At 45.7% G+C, this 16,936-nt stretch overlaps 1 long non-coding RNA gene across 1 annotated transcript in view; it reads right to left on the reverse strand.

Annotated features, from left to right (window-relative positions):
- The window catches only part of LOC131836740 (uncharacterized), a 39,389-nt gene that overhangs the window by 2,712 nt on the left and 19,741 nt on the right, over nucleotides 1-16,936 (reverse strand). Inside the window, exon 3 of the long non-coding RNA XR_009355742.1 lies at nucleotides 3,770-4,121. This is a non-coding gene — a long non-coding RNA (uncharacterized LOC131836740). The remainder of the gene's footprint in view (nucleotides 1-3,769; nucleotides 4,122-16,936) is intronic.

Here is a 16,936-nt window from a genome sequence, read left to right on the forward strand (position 1 = left end):
TAGATCCAATAACGCATGATAGATGGATACACTGATACATTGATAGTTCACTCATGTCGGCTCCTGGGTGGTAGAGGAACATCTCAGGGCTTGGGGACCTTCCCATCCCAAGCCACTCACGGGGTGAACAACTGTTGGGCGTTTCAGATTTTCCATGATTGCCCCAGTGCCCTCAGAAAAGAAAATTTCATAACCTAGGATTGTCCGGAATAGCCCCATCTGGAGCAGCTTGAACTGTTCGTGACCTAGGGTAGTAAATGACTCTCAACTTGGCAGGGCACTGTGGAGGCTTTGGCAAGGATGGGCTTCCTCACACACAGCCTCCCTGGAGGAGCAAGTAAGCAGCCCCCAGCAAGGGCAGCCTGTTTGCAGGTGAAGCCTGTGCCGGCCAGGGCTGACCATCTGGGGTGATTTGGGGTGTGTGAAGGAAGGTCTATGACTCGACACAAACACCAAGCATGCAGCCCGCTCTGACTTCTGGGGTGGTCTCTAAGCCCTTGAGCCTCTGGGTTCCAGAGACTTAGAGGAACTTCCCATGCAGTAGCCTGACTATGGGATGGAAGGCCATCCCCACTCCTGCTCCAAGCACTTATTTGTTCATTCATTCAACCAAGTTTCTTTTCTTTTCTTTCTTTCTTTCTTCCTTTTTTTTAAAGATCTAGATCCACTTTATACAAAGCCTGGTATTGGATTTCAATGGCACAAAAGGGAATAAGACTTGGTCTTTGACCTCAAATAGTTTGCAGGCGAATAGAGAGAAAGAGATTAAGCAGCAACCTAAAACTTAAGGCAGAATTTAAAGAATGTCTAACACAGTACCAGCTCAGTGCCTGGGTAGTGAAGAGGAAGAGTTCATTTCTTAGGGGTCAGATGTGGGCAATTTCAACCTAATACATAGTGGTTTTAAGAGCTACCAAAATAAAAAATGCTTTTCTTCTTCTTCTACTAAACTTTATTTTAATCACAAGAAAGCAATTTCAGCACACCCACAGACAAGTGGTCTGTGGAGACTGGAGACTTGAGACTTGAGACTGGAGACTTGCGGTCCCAGAGTCTAAATGAACACGGAATGGAGGGGACTTTCTGGTCGAAATCCACCAGTGCCTGGCCCCTGCCAGCAGGGGGCGTCTTCAGCAGGATTGATCCAAGTCTCCAGCACATGGGCCAGTTGGCTTGCTCTTTGGGGTGGACAACGGGAGACTGGCTTCTTGCAAACAAGTTTCAACCAGCAACAGCCAGGTAGCGATTCCAAAATTAAGAAGTGTTTTTGGCTTTGGTGGTGTTTTATTTGTTTTTTTTTTTTTTTTTATCCTTTTCAATTGTTTCCTTTAAGACAGAGGTTGAAGAACAGCAGTAGCATCCAAATACAACACTCCTTTCTTGTCAAGTGCCTCTATCTGTAATTAGAAACATTAAAAAATGACCAAGCTGGGGCACCTGGGTGGCTCAACTTAAGGCAGGTGGCTCTAACTTTGGCTCAGGTCATGATCTCAGGGTCCTGGGATCGAGCCCCATATCGGGCTCACTGCTCAGCAGGGAGCCTGCTTCCTCCTCTCTCTCTGCCTGCCTCTCTGCCTTCTTGGGATCTCTGTCAAATAAATAAATAAAATCTTTTAAAAAGATGATCAAGCTATCTTATAATGAAAGTAATACATGTTAAAACGTCAGAGATGGGGGCGCCTGGGTGGCTCAGTGGGTTAAGCCGCTGCCTTCGGCTCGGGTCATGATCTCAGGGTCCTGGGATTGAGCCTCGCATCGGGCTCTCTGCTCCGCAGGGAGCCTGCTTCCCTCTCCCTCTCTCTCTCTCTCTCTCTCTCTCTCTCTGCCTGCCTCTCTGCCTACTTGTGATCTCTGTCTGTCAAATAAATAAATAAAATCTTAAAAAAAAAAAGAAAAGAAAAGTAAAACATTAAAAAATAAAATTAAAAAAAAAAAACGTCAGAGATGACATTTCCCACCTATGATACTGTACTAGCAGAAGAAAAAGTTTAAAGTGTATATTCTCTTTGAGTATAGAGAGTATGAAGTGTACATTTTCTTTGCAAGGCAATTTGGCAATGACCATGGAGTTACAGTGCAGTTCCTGGCCCTTCTCTTGCTGAAGTCTGTTCTAAAGCCATTTGGTGGGGGCAGAGTTACAACCTCAGAAAGAGCCACAAAACCCTTCAGGAGCAGTTTGGAATCGTAGGTATGTGTGTGCACTCCTGGTTTTCGGTCTACTTAAACAGATGCAGAAATTAATAGAGGTGTACTGCATGCTCACATGTACACATACACACAGATATTCCCTAGTTCTCCCTGGAGGGCTTGGGAGCACACCTAGAATTCGGATCTTAGCTTTATACTATTTTCCACTAAAAGGAACCAGGGGTCCTTGGACAAATGTCTCAATTCGGAGCTAAGGCAGGAAGATCACGTGACGGGCCTGAAAGCAAGTAAGTGTTCAAAGAATGATGAGTATAGACCCAAAAGACTCCCACTTGAAGTTTCTTCTACTGACTAAATGAGGAGCAACATGAGCACCAAGGTAAATAGGGATGGTAATGGATTATAATCCGTCGAATAAAACAGAGGCCACGAGACCATACCGATAAACAGAAGCCTGGTAGACATTACTTTAATCAAATGCGAACAAATCAAAATCACGCACTGCCTGATGGGATGCAAGGAGAGAAACCAGCAACCTTTTCGTGATGTTCCCATTGAAATGCAACGAAAATCAAAATGTGAAAAAAACGAGACAACCCAAACTGAGTGATATGAAAGAACTGGCCTATAATCTTTAAAATGTCAGGGGCATGAAAGTCAAGGAAAGACAGAGGAATTGTTCCAGAAGGAAGGACACAGAAGAGACATGAATAAAAAGAAATTCAAGGCATCACTAACCTGGACAAACGGTATTATCGGAACTACTGGCAAAACTGAAATGGGGTGTGAAAGTAACACAACCATGTTAATTTCCTGATTTGTTGCTTATATTGTGGTTATGTAGGAGAACGTCATTGTTTGTAGGAAATACATGTTAAAGTCCCAAATGGTTCAAGAAACATACTCCCAAATGGTTCAAGAAACGAAGCTGGTGATTGTTTCTAAACAAAATTATTTACTTTTAAATATATTGCAAAACACCTCTGACCTAGAAATTCTCATTTCAGGAATTTTTTCTACAGATTTTCTTGTTCATATATCAAATATCTTATGTGTAAAGCTAGTCACCGCAAGTGTCTAATAAAGCCAGAATTTAAAAAAAAAAACACCCTAAATAATCACCAATATGGAGTTAAACACGTATGATATGTCCAAGCACAAAACAGATACGGAGAAGAGAACAATATAGCTCTGGACCAATCTACACAATACATTGTTGTATGGAAAAGGCCAAGTGCAGAAGTGTATGAATGCTATCTTTGTGTACAAGAAAGTGATACAAATAAATGTGTCCAAGTGCATGTTTTTCTACATACAGAGGGTCGGTCCTGATCCACACAGCAGAGGTGCCCCTTGTGAAGAGAGAGTCCCTGGAAGAAGGGTTATCTTTTACAGCTTTTGTAATTTTGAACTTTGTAGCAAGTGAATACATTACTTGCTTAATACATTATTTCTAAAAATGCTAAATGTATGTTACCTGGTATCGGAAGGAATATTCACAAAAAAATTTGCAAATTTATCTCATCTTTTCTCTTGTTCTAAATCAGTAATCTGCCTTCTGGAAAGGAACACCCAGCTCCCTGCAGTGCCAAGTTTAAGGACAACAAGCAGTACGCATTACCTGTTATTTCCATCTTCTTTCCCTGATAAAACAAAAATGATTTCTTGGGATCTTTGGTGTTCTGCATTGAACTGTCTTCCCCTAAAATGCATATGTGGAAATCCTATTCGGAGGAAGTGTTTTTAAAGAAGAAAGTGAGTTCAAATAAGGTCATTGGGGAGGTTCCTCTTCCAAAATGCCTGGTGTCCTTATAAGAATAGGGAATTGGGACACAAACACGTTCAGAGGGAAGGTGATGTGAAGACACAGGGAGAAGATGGCTGTCCACAAGCCCAGGAGACAGGCCGGAGACACCGCCCTCTGTTGGAACAGTCCCTGCTGGCTTCTTGATCTGGACTTCTGGCCTCCAGATCTGTGAAAAAAAAAAAAAAAAAAAATCTGTTGTTTAAGCCCCCTGGTCTTTGGTACCTTGCTACTGCAGCCCTAGCAAACTAGCACATCCAGTCTAAAATAGGGGTTTGACCAAGACTCTCCCCAGCAACGGTGACTTCTCCAGGCAAGGGACATGAGTCCAGCATGGAGGGAGCCAGGGAGGTAAGCAGTGAGGGAGGTACGCCAGCGCCCAGCTGGAGCAGGACTTTCTCTTTTAAGATTTTTAATTTATTTATTTGCTGGAGAGAGAGAGAGCACAAGCAGGAGGAGAGGCAGGCAGAGGGAGAAGCAGGCTCCCCACTGAGCAGGGAGCCTGAAGAGGGCTTGACCCCAGGACCTGAGCCCAAGGCAGACGCTTCACCCACTGAGCCATCCAGGAGCAGGACTTCGAATGTCATACTAGGGATGTGAATGTGATTCCATAGGCAAGTGAGGGCTTTGGAAGGATCTGAAGACCAAATGTTGTGCTCTGAACATAGTACATTAGAAAAGAACTCAATGGACCGCGAGTTGGAGTGAGAGCCAAGCTAGAGACCACTGCGGGCATCCTGGTGAGTGAGGAGGAGGGGCAGGCCTTGGGTGGTTAGAGCACAGGGGGCTTGAGTCCGTCTGGGAAGATTGCTCACGTGTTTGGGGAGCTCATTCGGGTGAAAAGCTCTGAGCTCTGTGTTTGACTGTATGAAGAGAAATGGACAAAAGGGTCAAGAAGACTATACATCTCTATGGTGAGGAGAGGAAGAGGGGAGCCAGAGAAATGAAGGAAAGCTCTGATTGAAAATAGCATGTCAGAGGCCAGTGCAGAAGGTCAAGGAATATGGGACTGAGGGGCCAGGACCCAGGGAAGTTTCCTTACCCTCGTTTGGGGGTAGGAAACACAGCCAGGGGGTGGCTTCTTGGGTGAAAATAGAAGTAGCTGCTCCCCACAGGAAGTTGTAGAAGTTGCTGAAGGATTTAGGAAAGCCTGCCTTTGAGGGCAGAACCCGGTAAGCAGTGACCCAGCCCCCCCTACTTCTCCCAGTAGCAACTGGAACACTGAGGCTGCAAACACAAATTGGGGTCAGCGGGACAGTGTACAGAAAGAGGTTCTGGTCTCTTGGGGACACAGCCTCAGGCTTGACCGGGTCTGGATGCTGGCTTGGTTCTTATAATCCTGGGATGGAGAGTCACAGTATTTCTGGAAACACAAACACTCACTCACTCATGGGCCTACTCTGACACATCCGTAATTAACAGTGTGTGTTGAGCACCTACTGTGGGCCAAGGTCTGTGCCGGGCCCTAGGAATACAGAGGGGCACAGATCCACACGGTCCCTGGCTGTGAGAACTGCTCTGGTCAGCGGGATCAGGAAGAGCTCCCTTTTAGGAAGCCATAAGATGCAAAAATGCACAGGGGTGAGCTAGGCAAGGAGGGTGCCACGTAAAAGGCCCAAGGCGCCAGGAGCTCTGAAGTAGTAGGCAAGGCTCGGAGCCAGGAGAGTGGCGCGAGACCATGCTGCAGGGCTAGGCAAGTCAGCTAGGCCATGATCAAGACCTTGTCCATTGCCTAAGAGCACTGAAGCCATGGAAGGAGTTTCTCAAGGAACTGAAATAATCTGGCGTCATCTCTAAAAGGTTCTTCTTACTCTGCTGTAGATAGATGGAGGAGGGTGAGGGCAGGTGCAGAGAGATGAGCCTCGAGAATCCTCGGGTCGCCGCAACTTACAAAAATGTAGATCAGGATCCCACAGACCGGGAGTGGGGACCTGAGACTCCACGTTTCCATGTTCCTGGTCGGTGCCCATGCTGCTGGTTCACAGACCACACTCAGCAGCAAGTGGCTTGTCCAGGTGAGCTGGTCCCTGGACCAGCTGTGTGGTCCCTGTGTGGTGGCCTGGACTAGAGCGGGGCAGGAGAAATGGAGATTAATGGAGACATCTCAGACATCCATTGGAGGCAAACTCTTCAGTACTTGGCAACGCATAACACTCAGGGGCAAAGAGAGAGCAAAGTGTCAAAACAGGCTCTCAGACGCGGGCTTCTCTGAGAGGAGGAGACCGTAGAAGTTGCTGATGGGCCGGAAGGACGTTAGCCACTGCAGATGTCAAGCCGGGAAGAGAAAGACACCCTGTCTTCCCTCCTGCAGCCTCCCCGTGTGCTGAGATAGCAGTCCTCACACCCAGAGCACCCCGGCCGGCCTGTCCCAAATCACCATCGCGAGGCCTGTACTTGGGGCAGGAAAGCCCTGCCCATCCCGGGCAGGGCCTGCGCTTGGCTCCCAGCCCGGGGCCCCACCAGCCTCACCCTCAACAGGCCGCTCAAACTCGGGGGTCGGGCGTGGGGAAGGGCGAGTTGGGGTTGGCAGGACAGTTTGCAGGGGAGAGGATCCGATTTCCTCTGTGCCTGAACAAAAGCCGCTTTCTCTGGAAAGAACTTAAAGGAGTTGGGCGTCTGATGGGCTCGGATTTGCAGAGTCCCTTCCGCAGCCCTCGGTGCGCCGGGAGCGGCCACGGCTCAGTCCGCTGGCGCCATCTAGTGTGGATGGGGCGGCGGTGCTGTGCGGGTCGGAGCCGGGAGGCTGAGGCCGGCGTCGGGTCGGGGGAGATGGACTGGGAGAGCCTGGGACAGCTGCGGCCTCCCGGGACAGCGGAGGGGGCAGGCGACTCCGGAGTTTCTGAGCAATGAGTCTTGGGCTCTGTATGGAGGTTTTAAAGTCGGCTCCTAGGGCTGCCCAAACAGGGTAGCTTAAAGCAACAGAAATTTATTCTCACAGTTTTGGAGGATAGAAGTTCAAAATCAAGGGGTCATTCATCCTCAGAAGGCTCCCGAGGGGGACATCTTTCCTTGGCTCGCCCTGCTGCTGGTGCTGCCAGCAGTCTTTCCTGTCTGACGGTTGGTTCACAGATCACTCCAATGCCTGCGTCTGCCTTCAGTCTCCCCTGTGTGCCTGTGTCCAAATGTCCCTCCATTATGAGGACACCAGTATTCGGATTAAAGCCTACCCAACCCAGCATAACCTCATCCTAACCTGATCACATCTGCAAAGACCGTATTTCCAAATAAGGTCACACTCACGGGAACTGGGGGTTCAGGCTAGAGGGGATCCCTTGGGGGACACACGTCAATGTAGAAGTGACTCCTGTCATCCAACAGCCGTTCCCTGAGCATCAGCAAAGTCCCCCCCACTCCCCGCCGCCCCCGGTGCTGGGGGCTGGTCTGTCCAAGCTGACGAGCAGACCTGCTCCTCCTCCCTTGAGGTTTTCACAGGGGGCTCTCTAAGTCTCCTCACTGATCTGCCCCCTCCCGGTTCACCCGTGACTCCTCAGCACCCAGAGGAAAAAGATGTTGGAAAGGAGGACGAGGAAGGGTAAGAGAGAGGCAGGAAAGGTGGCCGGAATGATGAGGAGGCGACGACACAGGGGGACAGGCGTGCGGAGCAAGAGCCTAGAGCTTTGCTGAGTGCATGACATTGGAGTTGGGTCTTGAAGCCATAGGAGTTTGCCAGGAAGGAAAAAGATAAACAAGGGTGGGGGACTTGTAGGCAGAGCTGAAGGTGTGGGCCATGGCCTAGAGGGGTGTCAGAGGCTGTGATGTTGGGGAGCGCGGAGGAGTCTGGTGTGGCTGGAAATGAGGGTGTGTGGTTGGAGGGGTGCTGCCTGAGGGCATAGCTTGGAAGACAGTGGCTCTGTGGGGAAGGGTTTTGAGGACTGTCCTCAGGGCTTTAACTATTATCCTGTAGGTGGAGAGGTACTTGGAAGTTTCCTGTTTCTTTGTATCTTCATGTACTACAACATTTTTTAATAGAACATGAGAACATAAATTACCAAAAAACAAACCCAGCCATCCTCCTTTAACTATAAAATGAAACGAAATACTATGCAGCTGTTATAAATGAGGGACTACAAACTTACATAGGGGTACCTACATGCTACATTTTTTCAAAGTAATTTATTCATGTGACCACATTATAAAAAAACACCACACCCACAACTATACATGCATATATCCTCAAGCAAATGGGTGCAAACATTCAAAAATAACTAGACCCAGTAAATGGTTTAATAACTTTATGTAATTTTATGTTCTGTGAGCATTTTGTATGCTAGAAGCAGGCATTCATGTTTTTTATCTTATTTTATTTTTTTAAGTCTATTTTTTTTTAAAGATTTTAATTTAGAGAGAGAGAAAAGGAGAGAGAGGTGGTGTGGGGGGTTGCAGAGAGACGCAGGGAGAGAAGGAAAGAGAATCTTAGGCAAACTCCCCACAGAGCCCAGAGCCCCACACGGGGCTCGATCTCATGACTCTGAGATCATGACCTGAGCCAAACCAAGAGTTGGATGCTTAACTGACTGAGCCACCCAGGCAATACTTTTGTTAAGTTTATTTTTATTTGTTTATTTAATTTCTATACCCAATGTGGGGCTTGAACTCAGGACCCTGAGATCGAGAGTCATATGCTCCGGAGCGCCTGAGTGGCTCAGTGGGTTAAAGCCACTGCCTCCGGCTTGGGTCATGATCCCAGGGTCCTGGAATCGAGCCCTGCATCGGACTCTCTGCTCAGCAGGGAGCCTGCTTCTACCTCTCTCTCTCTGCCTGCCTCTCTGCCTACTTGGGATCTTTGTCTGTCAAATAAATAAAGTCTTAAAAAAAAGAGTCATATGCTCCACCAACTGAGCCAGCCAGCAGCCCCCCACCTTGGAGGTTTTAAAGTCTGCTCTAGGTGTCATAATTACCAGGGGTAGAGACTGTGTAGCAGGCAGAGAGCCATGACAAAGGTCCAGAGGGTCTCCTAGGTAAAAATTGAAATATAGTATTACCCCCACTTTATGGTAGCACTTAGTCCAGAATAAAACCATGTTGCCTTGAAACTTCCCCAAAATACTTCCCACAAGCCCCTGGTCGCACTTCACTGAGGTGTGCAAGCTTCACTGGTGGCCAGTACCAGGAAACCTGATCTGTGTTAGTTTAGGTCAGTCCCTCATAGTCTGGATCTGGGCATCACCATAGTAAAGGAAGTGTCTTTTAATCTCCAGTTTGCTGAGTGTTGTTAAAAATAAATGAATGTTTTGCAGGTGCCTGTGTGGCTCAGTGGGTTGGGCCTCTGCCTTCGGCTCAGGTCATGGTCCCGGGGTCCTGGGATGGAGCCCCAGGAGCCCCAGGAGCCCCAGGGGCCCCAGGGGCCCCACGTCTGGGGGGGGGGGTCTCTGCTCAGCAGGGGGCCTACTTCTCCCTCCCCCTCTGCCTGCTTGTGATTTCTCTCTGTCAAATAAATAAAATCTTTAAAAATAAATGAATGAATGTTTAATTGTATCAAATGCCTCTTCTGCATCTATTAAGATGGCAACACGTTTTTCTTTAATTGTTAATTATTTATTAACAATTAACAATTGTTAATGTAATGTACTGAATATTGATAGAATTTATTATTAAATTATCTAAATTAATTTATTATTATTAAACTATCCTTATAGGGGCACCTGGTTGGGTCATTTGGTTATGCCACTGCCTTCGGCTCAGGTCACGATCCCAGGATCCTGGGATCAAGTCCCACATCTGGCTCCTTGCTCAGTGGGGAGTCTGCTTCTCTCTCTGCCTCTGCCTCTGCCTGCTGCTCTGCCTGCTTGTGCTCTCTCTCTCTCTGACAAATAAGTAAATAAATAAATAAAATCTTAAAAAAAAAGAAAATCACAAGAGAAAAATACATTTATAGTATTGTACTGTATTTATATATATTAAAAAAAACCTTTGTGTAAGTGGGCTCACGAAATTCAAACCTGTGTTTTTCAAGGGTCAACTGTACTTCCATTGCTCACTTCTAAATAAGTGTCATTTCACCTTTAACCATGAGCTATTTGGGAATAAATTGCTAAGTTCTCAAATGTGGATTAAAAATACTTTAAAAAAAAATTATTGCTTTTTTTCGGGTGCCTGGGTGGCACAGTGGGTTAAGCCTCTGCCTTTGACTCAGGTCATGATCTCAGGGTCCTGGGATTGAGCCCCGCATAGAGCCCCGCATCGGGCTTTCTGCTCAGCGGGGAGCCTGCTTCCTCCTCTCTCTCTCTGCCTGCATCTCTGCCTACTTGTGATCTCTCTCTCTTTGTGTCAAATAAATAAATAAAACCTTTAAAAAAAACTGTTGCTTTTTAACTTAGTTGCATCGCTAGTAGAGACAGTGATTAGTATGACAGATTATTTGAACCACACTGAGATTTTCTTTGTGATCTTCTAACTGGTCAATATTTGTGATGCTCCTTTCACATTTGAAGGAATGTTTGCTTTCTATTTTTTATATGTGTAAGTGTTTATATCCACGCACACAGTACTTTGAACGGTGCCTGGCAGGTAGGTTCTTAGTAACTATGAGCTAAGAGTATTATTATCTTCTATTTTCCCATTTTTTTTCTGCATGATCTGCCCATTTATGATAGAATAGAGGCTATTAAAATCTCCCACGAGGCCTAGGCATTTGTCTATTTCTTTTGGTCATTACAGCCCTTCTCACTTTCTATAACTTGAAGCCATTTTATCATCTGTTACTATATAACAAATTACCCCCCCATCCCTAAACTTAATGGCTTAAAACAACACTACACTTGCATAGTTTTCACAGCTTCTGAGTCTGAGATTCAGAAATGGCTTAGCTCGGTGGTTCTGGTTTGGAGTCTGTCTGTGGGGACACTGTCCTCTGAGGGTATACCTGGGGCTGGAGGACTGGTTCCAAGTTCACTCACACGGTTGGGAGCTTGATGCAGGCTCTCTCCCTGCCAACCTCTCTCGGGCTGCTGGAGTGTCCACATGGCCATGGAAGCTGGCTTTCCTCGGAGCAAGTGATTCAAGAGGGCACGAGGCAGAATCTGTGATGTCTTTTATGATTAGTTTGGATAAGCTCAGCCCATATTCAAGGCCCGGGAGTTAATCTCCATCTTTTGAAGGAGAAGGGGTTCAAGAATCTGTGTGCATATTTTATTTTATTTATTTATTTTTTAAAAGATCTTATTTATTTATTCGACAGAGAGAGATCACAAGTAGGCAGAGAGGAAGGCAGAGAGAGAGGAGGAAGCAGGCTCCCTGCTGAGCAGAGAGCCCAATGCGGGACTCGATCCCAGGACCCTGAGATCATGACCTGAGCCGAAGGCAGTGGCTTAACCCACTGAGCCACCCAGGCGCCCCTGTGTGCATATTTTAAAAAGGGACTCGGCTCTGTTATTCTATCTACCAAGATTTTTGCCCTCTTCTCTTAACGGCGTATTCCTTTATTATGTACTGTTCCTCTTCATTATATTAATTTTTTAAATACCATATGGTTTATTTGCCTATGTTATGTGGTTAAGCCAGTCTTTCATCCCTTTATTTTCAATTTCTTTTTGAGGTTTTGTTATAGGTCTCTCTCATAAGCAGTGTTTTATTGGATTTTTAGGACTTTGATCTGATACATTCTTTTAATATCTGAGTTTATTATGTTTATCTTTCTTATAATTATTAATACATTTGGATTTATTTCCACAATCTCATTTTGTATTATCTTTTTAATATTCGTCCCTTTTACTTTGTCCTATTTTTGTCTGGATTGAAAATATTACCAATTTTCTATAATCTCTTTTTTTTTCTTGACTAGTTGGGAAGCCACGAGATGATATTTCCATTCTTTTAGAGGTCACCACGCTTTGCTTTCAAAAATTGAAGTTATTATTTCCATTGCCCCAAATATTTCATAGAACTTTGCTTGTCTTGAGATTTTAAAAAACTCTAGTTATAAATGTCTAATTTTATTGCTCTGTCGTCAAAGACTACAGTTCGAATGGTATGGATCCTTTGGGATTTGTAGCTTTACGGCTTACTATATTGTTTTAAATGTTGCATCCCTCAAAAGGAATGTGCATTTATTTTTTCCAGGTATGGGAAGTTATAGATTGCTAATAGCCCAGTTTTATTAATTATGCTGCTTGACTACAGAGGAATGTGGTAATACTTCAAACTACAATTGTTTACCTACTAATTTCTCTCTGAATTTTTGTCATTTGTTGCTTAACCAGTGTCAAGATGCTCCCCTGTGCTATCACAGACACATGACACATTGATTTTTCAGTGCATTTATTTAACTTTAATGTCAAACTCTGTTCTCACTTGTTCCATTGGGATAGTTTGTTGCTCGGGTATATTGCCCTCTTTCAAATTGCAATAAAAACGCTGGCTAAGGTTGGAAATAGGTTTGGGTTTATTAATCGGTGGTCAGGAACTGATAATGGATTTGGTAATGAGGAACAACCTGTTTGAAGAACGTTTGAAGAGCTTCCTAACGTTTGGGATCTAGGTCAGCTGTGGAGAGACTACGTCCACTAGGCGGCGCACCAAACACAGATTTCAGAGCTCACTCATCCTCATCTAACCTGGGCGAGAAAAAGAATTATAAGGATTATAAGGATTATCCTGAGTGAAATAAGTTAAGCAGAGAGAGTCAATTATCATATGGTTTCACTTATTTGTGGAGCATAACAAATAGCATGGAGGACAAGGGGTGTTAGAGAGGAGAAGGGAGTCGGGGGAAATTGGAAGGGGAGGTGAATCACGAGAGACTATGGACTCTGAAAAACAGTCTGAGGGGTTTGAAGTGGCGTGGGTGTAGGAGGTTGGGGTACCAGGTGGTGGGTGTTATAGAGAGCACGGATTGCATGGAGCACTGGGTGTGGTGAAAGAATAATGAATACTGTTTTTCTGAAAATAAATAAATTGAAAAAATTAAAAAAAATTATAAGGAATGGGGAATGGGGGATTTTTCAGTGAAAACGAGAGGCCTAAATCCAACAGTGTGTGCGCGTGCATGCGTGTGTGTGTGTGTGTGTGTGTGTGTGTCTGCAGGATAGAAACTTAACAATAACAGAATGTGTGATTATTATTATTCTTTTTAGCAGCGACAATTGATTCAGAGAATAAAACAAATGATTTGGCTCATTGGCTCATGAGTTTGCTCATCCATTCATTCATTTGGAAACATTTCTTCATGTGTTTTTTCCCTTCTTGTAAAAAAAAAAAACAAAAAAACAAAAAACCCAAATCCCTACCCCAACGTTGATATAATTAAAAAGTACTTAATCTATTACTTCTTTCTGTAATGGAGTATTTGTGGGTTTTTTTCCAAGGTTTTATTTATTTATTTGACACAGAGAGAGAGATCACAAGTAGGCAGAAAGGCAGGCAGAGAGAGAGAGGAGGAAGCAGGCTCCCTGCTGAGCAGAGAGCCCGATGTGGGACTCGATCCCAGGACCCTGAGATTATGACCTGAGCCGAAGGCAGAGTCTTTAACCACTGAACCACCCAGGCACCCATAGTATTTGTGTTTTAACAGAGATGACTTTGTATTTCTGCCCCTGAGAAATGTCTTGCATTGCCTTAGTTGTTGAAACAAAAAAATACCGAGTTGTTATGTTTATCTTGTCGCCCCCCCGCCCCCCGCTTGCACTGATGTTCATCTGGTAGACTTCTCATTTGTCCCCTGCAGCCGCTTCGAACCATAATTATAAAGATTTTATTACCATGTTGGAAATGCTTATAATATGGCAGGCAACAAAAAGAAAGCATAAAAATAGAAGATTTTCTGTCATTAAAGCCATGGAGAGATATGTGCACATATGGTTGTAGGCTGTAAGTGGATGATGGAGAAATAAACACGTGATTTTTCTTAGGAGACTGGAGTTGTGTATGGTTTTTCTCTGTTACAAGTCATATGCTGTTGTTATAATAATTTGATAAGGAATAAAAAAGGGAAGCCAAAAAATATATGTTTTGATATAAGTTTTTTCTTTTAAAAAGATTTATTATTTATTTATTTGACAGACAGAGATCGCAAGTAGGCAGAGAGGCAGGCAGAGAGAGAGGAGGAAGTAGGCTCCCTGCCGAGCAGAGAGCCCGATGCAGCACTCGATCCCAGGACCCTGGGATCTTGTCCCGAGCCGAAGGCAGAGGCCTTAACCCACGGAGCCACCCAGGTGCCCCTTGATATAAGTTTTTTTAAAAGATTTAAATTCAGTTAATTAACATATAATGTATTATTTGTTTCAAGGGCACAGGTCTGTGATTCATCAGTCTTATATGACACCCGGTTGTCAGGACCTCACGTGGCCTCCCCAATGTCCATCCCCGCCGTTACCTCATCCCCCGACCCCCCTCCCCTCCAGCAACCCTCAGTTTGTTTCCTATGATTAAGAGTCTCTTATGGTTGATATACAAAGTTGAATACAAGAAACACTTCCCTGTGTTTCTTTTTTGGCCCTTTTTATGATTTGTTTCATTCCATGATTCTTTTTTTTTTTTTTTAAAGATTTTATTTATTTATTTGACAGACAGAGATCACAAGTAGGCAGAGAGGCAGGCAGAGAGAGAGAGAGAGAGGGAAGCAGGCTTCCTGCTGAGCAGAGAGCCCGATGCAGGGCTCGATCCCAGGACCCTGAGATCATGACCCGAGCCGAAGGCAGCAGCCCAAACCACTGAGCCACCCAGGCGCCCCTCATTCCATGATTCTTAATGGAAATAATTTTGTTGTGGAGAGGAGGATGTTGTGAAAAACCGAGCTGCTCTGATGGTCCGATGTCCTGGGTCGGCTACCCTCGGCCACCTGGGTTTCTCCTCTCACAATTGAGACTAATAAGAACAGGACTGTTGGAGGGTCAAGTTAATGATTTGCATGAATTAGCTGAAGTAATTGCTTCACATGTATTTAAACTTTGATGCAGTAAATTAAGAAAGCCTGGCAAAGCAGAGGGGCGCATCTCCCGTTTGAAAGTGTGAGCCAGACTTTTCTCTGAACAGCGTCCCCGTAGCCGAAACCGCTTATAGCGGGGTGGAAACAGGGTCGACTTTGTTGCTGGGGCCAGGGTGGCTGTTGGAGGCAGCACCTCCTGGCCTCCCTCTCTTGCCTCCCTGCAGCTGTCCCAGCAAAGGTGCTACTTTTTCTGTCACCTGCGGCCTAGAAACAACAGGAGAACTAACTCTCTGTGTCCATTCAGCTTGGAAGTTGAAGCTGGAAAGGAAAAAGAAAGTTGAAGGCTTCGTCGGAGGGACAGCTCAGGGTAGCCTCTCCCTTCTGGACAGAGACAGGTCTGGGCAGGCAAGAGCTCTGCAGGTGTTGGCCAGGTGGGCTGGGCGGCGCCTTGGGGTTTCCCACCTCATTGGTTTCATTGGCCATGGTGCCCTCTCTCTCAGCCAGGTCCCGTGGGCTTCTCCTGAGGGGCTTCTCCTGAGGGGAGGCCCACGTGGGGGTCTGCTCCCAGGACTTCTTGTCCCTGTCAGTACGGCTTTCTCAGAGAGCTCCCCAGGCCTCTGCACATGACCCAGATATGCTTGTCTTCCTCACCCTGAGGATGGAGAAAGCCCATCTTACAGATGAGGAAACTGAGGAGGGTTATTACCTTCAGGGTGAGAGAATGCCCTCAACCAGCATGGGGTTCCTTTCTGTGGTACAAATAGCTTCTTGTTCTGGAAAAAGCAAACAACACAGTCCTCATTGAATCATTAAGAGTGGGAGCCTTGGTTTGAAGAGGAAGGACTCATTGTGTCAGCGGTTAGACTGTGAGCTCCCTAAGGAGGAGGACTGGCAGGGTCATCTCTGTCCCCCGGGGTTCAACACAATGACTGTCTTGTCGTCCTTGGGAATTAAGAGGGAACAGTAGCCACCATTATGTCGGAAATTGTATGGGAGCTCTTCCATGCATTTCTGTGAAGCGATGCTCTGTTTCCTTCCTAGATGGGCAGCTGGGGTCTAGAGAAGTCAGATAATTCGTCTAAGGTTGGTGAAGGGCTGAGACCGGAACTGCATCTTTCACAGGCATCTGGACCGGTTCTGGAACAGGTGGTCCCATACTTGGACAAATACCGTCTTCAGGGAGGGGGCCGGAGGAACCTGATAGTTTCCTTTCTAGTAAGTCAAGAAGATGGACTTGGTTGGGTCTAGTGGTCCCAAACCTTAGGCAAGGCAGGTGGCCTGGGGTCAGGAACTGCAGCTCTTCCTTCTAGCCCTTACTAGCTAGCTGTGTGACTTTGGGTCACTCACTCACCTTCTCTGGCCCTGAATTTCTTTAGTAAAATGAGAGGATTAGGCAAGGTCAGCCATTCTTTAGGTGTATTTATTTATTTATTTTTAAAAGATTTATTTATTTGAGAGAGGGAGAGAATGAATGGGGGGAGGGTAGAAGGACAAGCAGACTCAGAGCTTGATGCGGGGCTCTGTCCCGGGACCCCGAGATCATGCCCTGAGCTGAAGGCAGATGCTTAACTGCCTGAGCCAACCAAGATTTTATTTTATTTTTTTTAAAAAAGATTTTATTTATTTATTTGACAGTCAGAGATCACAAGTAGGCAGAAAGGCAGGCAGAGAGAGAGAGAGGAGGAAGCAGGCTCCCTGCGGAGCAGAGAGCCCGATGTGGGGCTCGATCCCAGGACCCTGGGATCATGACCTGAGCCGAAAGCAGAGGCTTAACCCACTGAGCCACCCAGGCACCCCCCTCCAGGTGCTTTTAAGCAAGTCCCCAAATACAAATTTTTAGGGGAAAGCCCCAATTAAGAATTACTAACAGGAATAACTTTGGTCTTAGACCCAATATTAGACATTTATTATCCTGGTTTTTATGATTATGTTTTAAATATTGCACAAGCAAAATAGAATGGAGAGAAACAAAAACAAAACACACACCAAAAGGCTTGTAAAGCCAGAAATTTCAGTTTTCCCTGTAAATGATTAATCCTTGCTCTCATTGCCGCTGCCATTTGGCTGTTTGCTGGTTCTCACCTGCGCTGGCCTGTCCTAGGACAAAGCAGCACAGCCGAGCT

Source organism: Mustela lutreola, chromosome 7 (genome assembly GCF_030435805.1).
Source record: "Mustela lutreola isolate mMusLut2 chromosome 7, mMusLut2.pri, whole genome shotgun sequence".
Classification (NCBI taxonomy): Eukaryota; Metazoa; Chordata; class Mammalia; order Carnivora; family Mustelidae; genus Mustela; species Mustela lutreola.